The 10,870-nt window shown below is 42.9% G+C and overlaps 1 non-coding gene across 1 annotated transcript; it reads left to right on the top strand.

Moving 5' to 3' along the window:
• Positions 1 to 4,041: 4,041 nt before the first annotated feature.
• Positions 4,042 to 9,240, top strand: LOC101299829. Its single transcript, XR_185535.1, has 2 exons — positions 4,042 to 4,778; positions 9,201 to 9,240. It is a non-coding gene; the product is annotated as an uncharacterized LOC101299829 (transcript).
• The last annotated feature ends 1,630 nt before the right edge of the window (positions 9,241 to 10,870 follow it).

Genomic DNA, 10,870 nt, shown 5'->3' with positions numbered 1-10,870 from the left:
CTGCCGCCGGCGAGCACCCATCCCGGCAGCGAGTGCACCAGGCCTCCTCCTGCTTGGACAGGCGCGCAACCATCCGGCAGCCCTCTGGCGTCCTCCGCCACCCCCAGTCCTCCTTCGCACGCACAGCAGCAAGCAGCCCCTGCCTTGCACCACCTGGCAGCGAGTGCACCAAGCCTCCTCCGGCCTTGGACCAAGCCTCCTCCGGCGTCGAAGAAAGGGAGGCGAGTGCACCAGGCCTCCTCCGGCGTCGATGTGTGTGGCCTGGGTTGAGGTGGACAGAACTCACCTGGGCTGGATTACTCCTCTAGCCTGGGTCAGTTTGCTCATTTTCTAAGTAACCCAGGTTGAATTGGGGAGCAATCTCATTCATGGGTGGAAGCAAGAAATTTTTGGCTGGGTTACTTTGCCCATGTGGATCCAACCTGGGTTGGATTTTTTTCCCACCGGTGGACTTGCTCTGATAAGATGGGCAAGAGAGATAAGGGGAGAGAGAAACTTAATTACATAATTATTATTTCATTTTTGTCATTAATTAATTATTAATATAGTTCACAAGAGTTAAGTCAGTTAACCATAGTTATGTTATAGGACACATGACAGCTTTTTATTAGATGGTCCTATGACCAACAAAAAGTTACTGGTTGGCAAATTTTATTTTTTTTGTTACAAAAATGGTGGTCGGGTGGGACTACCACTTCGAGGCCGGGAGCAACATGGGTATGGCCTCTCCCCATGAGGTGTTTTTCACTTGCGGAGGATCGAACCAGTGACCTCCTATTACCAGGAGTGCCACTGTAACATTCACCAAGCAAACCCAGTATGCTTTCCACTGGACCAAACCCCATGGGTACTGGTTGGCAAATTTGAATCAATTATTTCATCTTTCTGTTCATGTACACCGAGTCCTCCAATTGTCAGAAAAATTGACTTCTACGTACTAAAAGAAAAATAAATATGAAAAGAAATAAAATGAATGGAGGAGAATAAACCCTAAACCCGAGGAGTAGGTAGTCCCCTTACTCCATAAGAGCAAATGTATTATGGGTTGGACCAATTCTCAACCCGGGTTAATACCCTACTCATCTAAATCAGTATTTGGCCCTCGGCTCGACAATACAACAATTATATCAATCTAAAGACCAATTGCTATGTATATTGTAGAAAAAATATTTTTATATTGACATTTGTATTGTTTTGGACCAACGCCATGTGCAAAATGGTGTGTATGGACCCCATAGTTATATTGGTCCGGACTAATCCGTCGGTTGAGGATTACCCCATGCATTGGTCGGGTTAGGTAGGCTTCACATGAGACCCACGTCTAACTGATTCCTCACTGGTGGATGGTGTTTTTCAATTCGATCTTCAATTCAACCCCCAAATTGCACCATTGCTGCATTTGCTCTAAGAACCATAACCCCAGGTTCCATGAACTTACATTGAAGAAAATTTTGTTGGCTTAAAATTATTGATTTTGAAACTCGACCAAACTTAATATATACATGTTTTTTGAAGTCCCTACCCCACCATCCCGTTGCAACCACTTCTTTACTATGGAATTTGATATGAGTCATTTGAGGTCATTTGTATGTATTGAGCTAAACTCGTTTGTAAGGAGCGTACCCTTCAACACTAGTTTCGATTTGTTTATTGTTAGAGCATTCTGACGTAAACCAAGCATTGATGTAAGTTTCGTTTGGTTATGGATAAGTAATGAAATTATCTTTTTTCCCTACAAAAAAAAAAAAGTTTACACTCCCTTTGCTCGACCATACTTTTTCACACCCACGCCACAACCGGCTTCGTCGCTCTGCCTGGACATGTTTGACCTCTCTACCATGACACTATGTGCATGTTTGTTTCACGGTACTAACTAGTATTGTGTTATGTAAGGATTATTAATTGGTTTGAGATACGTTGGTGCAACCCGGTACTAAAATAAATGGTACAACATAACACCCGCTTCCTCCTTAGCATACGTTTATTAAGGGTCTCCAAAAGGCGTACCTTAGATAACACCGTCTAAGGCTCGTTGTTCATCATTCTTCTTCTGCTATCAATATCTTCTTCCTCACTCATTCCTCATCCCTTTTCATCTAGATCCCTCATATTAAGTTTATCTGGATTTCTATTCTCTGGGTATAGGATGAAATTAATATGGGAGATTAAAGCTACTCTCAAACTCAAGGAACGTTTGAATCGAGTTCACAAAAATTCCCTAGATTTTGATTGATATGGGTCTGGGTATTTTCTGCAATTGATGTTCAAGCGAGAATTTGCTGAATTTGATTGATCTAGGTATAGGTATTGCATGCAATTGATGAACAAGCAAGGCTTTGAAAGAAATTAGGAGTTTGCACAATTCAGAATTGCATCTGCATAAGGAGATTTTTCATGAACAACGAGGTTTGTTTGAACTCAAACCTTCTACTTTTCATCTTTTGCAAACCTTTTTCTCCTTTTTCATGGACAATGATGTTTGTCTGAATCACAATTCATTATTGTTGCTAGCTGCAAGTTGTGGTCTTGGTCTTGATCTCTTGTTAAGAAGATGTGGTGGCGTTGGAATTGTGGGAACAATGAATTAGAAAATGGTGGTGTAGTTTGCTTTGTGATTTTGTACAAGAGGTTTAGTCCTTCGCCACACCAAACATTGCACAAAATTAGTATATCTTAAGTCTACTCTTGTGAGTACAGGACACTACTAGGCAATAAGGAGGTACACAATACTCCCGTGTACCAAACATGCACTATATGTCCATCACCGAACAATAAAGCCCGCCTAAACCAACCCCCCCAAAAAAAACCCGACCATGTGATAAACTTTTCGGTGGAGCCTCGACTACCAGTTTTATCCCAATGGCCTTCCAGACACGAGAACCATGACTCTGCCGCCACAAAGAAACCTCAAATTTGCTTAACAATCTAGAGTTGACTAGATGTAGATGCAGCCGGCCAGCCGCGATTTCACTTGAGCACCGCCAATGGCGGAACTACAAAACTGTGTTTGAGGGCCAATACATGGATTTTGTCTCAAGCTCATTAAACTCATAGCCAATTATATATGCACACATCATGATTTTTGAAAATATTTAAGGGCCATGGCCACCTCCTTCCCCAATGAAAATTCGCTAGTGAGCACCATGCCTTGCCATTGCTGCTGAGGCGTGAACAAAACCCAATCTTAGAACCACTCAGCTGTTGAGAAGATCTCTCGGAACCACTACACGAGACGACCAACCACCGTGTAATGCCCTAAACTGCACCTCTTTAGTTTAGGCACGTCACAGTGCAGTGAGTCTCTATAACTTAAACCAAAGAGAAATGCAAGACAGTTTACTTACGGAAACATTTAAGCAAACATAACATAAGCGTAAATATATATTGAGGTGTAGAATCTTTATTTTTGCTAAGGAAAATATAATTCGCCTAAAATATAACACAACAGACAATTACGAAATATCAAACTCAAAGGAATACAAATTCGCCCTTTGTCTATGTAGAATAGATAGTAAAGCCTTTAGGACATCCGTAGTTTACATTTTCGAAAAAGATGCCATTGGTAGCCTCCATTGGGACCTTATTGGTCCAAGATCGATCACTATTACAAGAGTTGCCTAGATTTAGCTTCCCAGAACACATGTTTAAAAGAGATTGATTCAAAATGAACCGAGAGAGCTTTGATATTATAAATAATCTTCTAAAGTCTCCAAGAAGGGTACGTACATCTACTATAGACAATTTCAATTATAAGCTTGAGTCACCTTCCAGGCTTCCACCTCAGTCTATTAATAATGAGTAGTGATCATGACTGTATGATAGTCGTAAATTGCAGGAGGAACATTGAATTTCTTAAGAATTAATTCTGAGCATATTTACGCAACCGCTGTTCTAAAACTAACCAAAAAATGGAAAAGGAAAAAAAAATAAAACAGCTTTCACGAAGCAGGGTGTTGATCAATTTGATTTTGTGCCAGATGTAGCTCTTCAATTCGAGTGAGCATCATTTCCAAATTGCATACAGAAAGCAAAGTCTCCTTCATATCCTTGGCTACCTGCTCCCTCATCATACATAACAATCCTCGAAGATAATCATCCAACTCCAGAAGTCTTTCGAAGTATTCATACCTTTTGTAGCTCTCCCCTCGAGGTACCTTCGAGCACTTGTCAACAAGCTCGATACCTTTCTGCAATTGTTCCCTCAGATTTTCCAGTTCCTCCTTTGATAGATGCAGTATGTTGTTAAGCTGTGATATCTCTTGTATGAGTGGTTGGAAGGAACTAGCCGTGGATTTGAGATCAACCAAGACCGGTTTGAAGCTCCTTTTGCCATTCAATTCTACATCAACTTCCCAAACCAAGAGTTCAAGCAAACGGCAAAACACTTGCTCCAGATCCTGACCAGCCCCTCCTCCTCCATTTCTCACCTGACCATTGCCTTCGTTCTGCTCCTCCAGCTTCACTTTTAGTAAACCACATAACCTTCTTTCCAGGTCATTTTGTCTGTCGCGAATGTTCCTTGCAACAAGCAAGAGCTCATTCGTATGTCTCTCTTCCTGCAGCTTTAGAATGTACAACACTCTTCTAAGAGACCTGAACAATTCGGCAAGTTGGTCGGAGTAGCTTCGCTTCATGCAGTGATAGTTCCACATGCCAAGACTCGATAGCTGGCCAACTAGCTTCACTCCCTCCTCCATTTGCCGCTCGAGATTTCGGGTCTCCTCATTTGGCAGGAGATACATTTCCGGATCATGTTGAGCGATTCGTGGTTGTAGAGAGTGTCAGAGAGCAATCACAAATTCAATCACCAGCGTGATTTCCTCCAACATTCACAATAGGTTTCCTAAACTGATGTTGTTAGAGTTAAATCACTCACGCACATAATCTTCTCCATTGATTAGTTTTGTAATTGCTATGTTTCAGTTTTGATTTAGTTTGATCCTGTAGTTAATGTCGCTTGATTGCTCTCTGTAAATTTGCCCATGTATACGGATATATATAGTATACAATGTAATAGAAAATATCAATGGAAATCACTTTCTACATGGTATCAGCCTAAACATCGATCCTTCCCTGTGATTCCACCTTCTGCTTCCTTCCTAGTGTTTCAATTCTTTCTTCTTCATTCCACACAATTCTGTATTTTCTCTTCTTCCGTCATCTCCTTTGTTCTTCTTCTGCTTCTTAATCACCCTAAAACCCTACAAAAAAAAAAAAACAAGTTCCTTCTCCACTGCCAATGGCTTCCAACAACTATGGTGTGTATCACTCATCCTTTCCGCACTGGCAACATGTCGCATCTCCGTATCTGATGCAGCAGCGACATCATGCGTCTCGTTTCTCTCAACGTCCACATCACATGTCAAGTCCCATCCATGACGTCCCGTTTGCTGGTGTCCATTCTGCTGTTGACCCGAACTGGTATCCGGATACAGGCGCAACCCACCACATGACGGCTTTACCAGTCAATAATCCACAACCATATGTTGGTCCTCACAATGTGTATATGGGAAATGGGGACTCAATGTCCATTTCCCAAACCGGCAATCTTCCCATGTTATTGGGTTCTTCAACTTTCTCTCTCCAAAATGTCTTTCGTATTCCGTCAATTCAGAAAAATCTATTATCAGTTGCTCGTTTTACTAAGGATAATCTTGTCTTCTTCTTGTTTGCTCCTGATTATTATCAAATCTACTGCTTACGTACTGGTCGTCTCTTATTTCAGGGCCCATGTCAAGACGGTCTTTATCCGCTTCGTTTGTCTTCCCAGTCCACCGTTCCCCAAGCCTTGTCTACTATTCACTCGTCTCTTTGGCATAATCGCTTGGGTCATCCTTCCTCCTCTGTTCTTGCTCGTTTAGGTTCTGCTATTGGATCCAAACTCTCTTTTAATTCTTTTTGCAATAATTGTGCACTTGGTAAATCCCACCAACTACCTTTTCCATCTCGTCATAATTCTGCTTCTTCTCTTTTTGATATTATTCATAGTGATGTGTGGCAATCCCCAACCTTATCTTTCACTGGTTTCAAATATTACGTGCTTTTTACAGATGAGTACTCTCGATATACTTGGCTCTATCCGATGCGTCGGAAAAATGAAGTCCTCACCCATTTTCAAACCTTGGTTGCTATGATCCGCAATATTTTTCATCGCACAGTCAAATATCTCCAAAGCGACAACGGCACAGAATATGTCAACCAAGCATTCTCTCACTATTGTGCGTCGTTGGGCATTCAACAACGCTTCTCTTGTCCCTATACCCCACAACAAAATGGACTTGCCGAAAGAAAGCATCGCCATATTGCTACAATGGCCCGTATCTTACTTCTTACCTCTAGCGCTCCTCAAACTCTTTGGGCTGAGGCTGTTTCGACTTCTATTTACGTCATTAATCTCCTTCCGACTCCTACTCTCAATTGGGACACTCCCCATTCTCGTCTTTATGGTCACTCTCCTTCTTATTCCTCTCTTCGTGTTTTCGGTTGTTTGTGTTTTCCTCACCTTGGTGATCTTGCCACCAACAAATTGTCAAATCAAAGTGTCGAGTGTGTCTTCATAAGTTATAGTTCTCATCACAAAGGTTATCGTTGTCTTGATCCGCAAACCAATCGTGTCTATATATCTCGTCATGTTTTATTTAATGAAAATGATTTTCCTTATACCAGATTGCAGGTTCAATCAAATTCTGATCCCATAGAATTTGTCTCATTATCACTCCCTCCGCAGGCCCGACTGCCGAGCCCATGGTCATCCCCATCTGACCCCGGCCCAACGGAGCCCAATTCCTATTCTCAACCAGTCACAACATCACCAACACACACAGAACCATTACTTCTTCCTCCCACGACATCTCCTTCACTGTCATCAACGCCCCACTCCCTACCCACCACCGCCGGCGCCTCTGGTCCCCCATCGTCAATATCCCTAGCGCCGCCTCTGCTCCAGTACAGTCGCTGTCCTCTTCAACAATCCACGGCGGCACCTCATCTCTCTCCTCCAGCCGTCGCACCATCCTCTCCACCTCCCATCACAACGCCGATCTGCGAAGCACCTCCGCCATCATCTCCACCATCTGCTCCTTCTCCGGCATCGGTCGCATCTCCCCAACACACCTCCATCAACCACCAGACCTCCGCCTCCATAGAGACCGCCTCGGCTGCCAATGCTCTCCTTCCCTTCGCCACCCAGAATGGTGACCCAATCCTGCCATCATCAGTTACGGCAGCACCACCTCCAGATCTGCCCGTTGTCCCACCTCCTGCTGCAGACACCTCCCATAGAATTCAAACCCGCTCTCGTTCCGGCATCTCAAAACCCAAACCTCTTCCCGATGGGATGGTCAGGTATCCAATTCCTCGTGCTCTTCTATCTGTTATTGCTGATATGGAACCTACTTGCTACACCCAGGCCTCTAAATCGAAGGAATGGCGTGCAGCCATGACTGAGGAAATAAATGCGCTGATAAAAAATCAAACTTGGTCTCTTGTCCCCTCATCACCTACGCAGAACACAGTTGGTTGTAAATGGGTTTTTCGGATCAAGCGTCTTCCTGACGGCACTGTGGATCGCTACAAAGCAAGACTTGTTGCCAAGGGATTCCACCAACGACAAGGCATCGATTATCAGGAAACATTCAGTCCAGTCATTAAACCTGCCACAATCCGTACTGTTCTTGCAATTGCGGTCTCTAGAGGCTGGAAGCTTCGTCAACTTGATGTAAAGAATGCCTTCCTTAACGACTTTCTTGCTGAAGACGTTTACATGACTCAACCCCCCGGCTTTGTTGATCCTAATCACCCAACACATGTCTGCAAGCTTCATAGGTCTCTTTATGGACTAAAGCAAGCTCCTCGTGCCTGGTTCCATCGAATCGGCAGCTTTCTTCTCTCTGCAGGCTTTCGGCAAAGTAAGGCTGATAATTCTTTGTTTATCTTTCACTACGGGCCTCAGACCATCTATCTTCTCTTGTACGTCGATGACATTATTGTTACTGGCAGCAGTGATGGAATTGTTGAGAGTTTTATTCAGGCCCTTGGTCGTGGCTTTGACATAAAAGATTTGGGCTCTCTTCACTATTTTCTTGGCTTACAGGTCTCCTCATCCTCAACTGGTCTTCATATTAACCAACTTAAGTATGCACATGACATACTACAGAAGCATGGTCTTCTTCTCAGCCAACCTATGAGCACCCCGTTAGCCGCTAAGCCAATTCTCACGGCAACTGATGGTGATCTGCTTGAAAATCCAACTGTGTTTCGTGAGCTAGTTGGGTTTCTTCAGTATCTCACAATCACACGTCCGGATATCAGCTTTGCTGTGAATTCAGTTGCCCAATTCATGAGTCAACCACGCACCACTCATCTCATTGCTGCGAGGCGTATTCTTCGGTATGTTAAAGGCACTATTGATTATGGGCTATTCTTTCGTGCTCAACAACTGCCTGTTCTTCTCTCTGCTTACTCCGACGCTGACTGGGCCGGCTGTCCTGATTCACGCCGCTCCACTTCCGGCTATCTTGTGTACCTTGGCTCCAATCTCATATCCTGGTGCTCCAAGAAACAGCCTACAGTGGCTCGCTCTAGTGCTGAAGCAGAGTATCGCTCTCTCGCTCATGCTTCTGCTGAAACTACCTGGTTAGGCTATTTACTCTTTGAACTTGGTGTCCGCATTCATCTCCCTATTATGCTTCATTGCGACAACCTTAGTGCCACTTATATGGCTTCTAACCCAGTGTTCCATGCCCGCACCAAACACATTGAGCTTAACTATCATTTTGTACGTGAAAAGGTCGCCCTTGGTAGCCACCGTGTCTGTTACATCCCTTCAGTTGATCAGCCTGCTGACCTCCTTACCAAACCTCTCCATAAACACCGCCATACTGCCTTGTGCCTCAAACTTGTCCGGCCAAGGCCGCCAAGTTTGCGGGGGGATGTCAGAGAGCAATCACAAATTCAATCACCAGCGTGATTTCCTCCAACATTCACAATAGGTTTCCTAAACTGATGTTGTTAGAGTTAAATCACTCACGCACATAATCTTCTCCATTGATTAGTTTTGTAATTGCTATGTTTCAGTTTTGATTTAGTTTGATCATGTAATTAATGTCGCTTGATTGCTCTCTGTAAATCTGCTCATGTATACGGATATATATAGTATACAATGTAATAGAAAATATCAATGGAAATCACTTTCTACAGAGAGACCAGCGTCAGTCTGAGATCTTCAAGGAGCGACGTAAACTTTGTACTGCTGCCTAATGCTTCCTGAACACCATCAAGGAGCTGCTTGTACAGATGTTTCCCGATTAGCTTGTCCGCCATGATTGATTAGCTTACAGTTTTGAATCGAAGTGTATTTTTAAATAGCGCACCTTGCTTTGCTTCTAAGTAGAGGGCCCAGCTGGAAGGAGGAATGGGTGGTGAAGAGTTGGTCAACTGTTAAGATGATGGTCTCTTGCGTAATAGCGAAGAGTTAAAGAAATAGGGGGCGGGGCCAACCTTCACAGTTAAGCTTATCAATACAAATGGAGTTAATATAACAGATAATGTAATTATATTTACTCGGGTCAAATCTGCTAACTAAAACGTAAGAGCTAAGGTAATTATAGAAGAGACGGTCACGTTTCTGTGTGCCGTAGCAGCCGTGGCTAATATAGCAATGTCAACTCAGTGTACCAATTTACAACTGCTAATCAATGGCCATGGCGACAACAATGTTAGCATGCATTGGTGGTGTGTGTGATAAATTTGTTAGTATTGTTGCATTTTTTTTTTCCGGATATAGGGCCTATATGGTCTATAGTTTAGTGAGTTGTTTGTCTCCGTTCACTCTTTCTTGTTTGAGGTGTAGAATCTTTATTTTTGCTAAAGAAAATATAATTCGTCTAAAATATGATGCAACAGACAACTACGAAATATCGAACTCAAAGGAATACAAATTCGCCCTTTGTCTATGAAGAATAGATAGTGAAGCCTTTAGGACATCTACAATTTACATTTTCGAAAAAGATGCCATTAGCAGCCTCCATTGGGACCTTATTGGTCCAAGATTGATCACTATTACAAGAGTTGCATAGATCAGCTACTAAGTTAGTTTCTCAAAACACATGTTTAAAAGAGATTGATTCAAAATGAACCGAGAGAGCTTTGATATCATGAATAATCTTCTAAAATCTCCAAGAAGGGGTACATCTACTACAGACAATTTTAACTATAAGCTTGAGTCACCTTCCAGCTGGCTTCCACCTCAGTCTATTAATGAGTAGTGATCATGACTGTATGATAGTGGTAAATTGCAGGAGGAACATTGAATTTCTTGGGAATGAATTCTGAGCATATTTACGCAACCGCTGTTCTAAAACTAACCAAAAAATGGGAAAGGAAAAAATAAACAGCTTTCACAAAGCAGGGTGTTGATCAATTTGATTTTGTGCCAGATGTAGCTCTTCAATTCGAGTGAGCATCATTTCCAAGTTGCATACAGAAAGCAAAGTCTCCTTCATATCCTTGGCTACCTGCTCCCTCATCATACATAACAATCCTCGAAGATATTCATCCAACTCCAGAAGTCTTTCGAAGTATTCATACCTTTTGTAGCTCTCCCCTCGAGGTACCTTCGAGCACTTGTCAACAATCTCGATACCTTGCTGCAATTGTTCCCTCAGATTTTCCAGTTCCTCCTTTGATAGATGCAGTATGTTGTTAAACTGTGATATCTCTTGTATGAGTGGTTGGAAGGAACTAGCCGTGGATTTGAGATCAACCAAGACCGGTTTGAAGCTCCTTTTGCCATTCAATTCTACATCAACTTCCGAAAACCAAGAGTTCAAGCAAACGGCAAAACACTTGCTCCAGATCCTGACCAGCCCCT

The sequence above is a fragment of the Fragaria vesca genome, unplaced genomic scaffold, assembly GCF_000184155.1.
Source record: "Fragaria vesca subsp. vesca unplaced genomic scaffold, FraVesHawaii_1.0 scf0513167, whole genome shotgun sequence".
NCBI classification, from domain to species: Eukaryota; Viridiplantae; Streptophyta; class Magnoliopsida; order Rosales; family Rosaceae; genus Fragaria; species Fragaria vesca.
The sequence above is the reverse complement of the archived record's forward strand: the minus strand, read 5'-3'. Positions and strand labels throughout refer to the sequence as shown.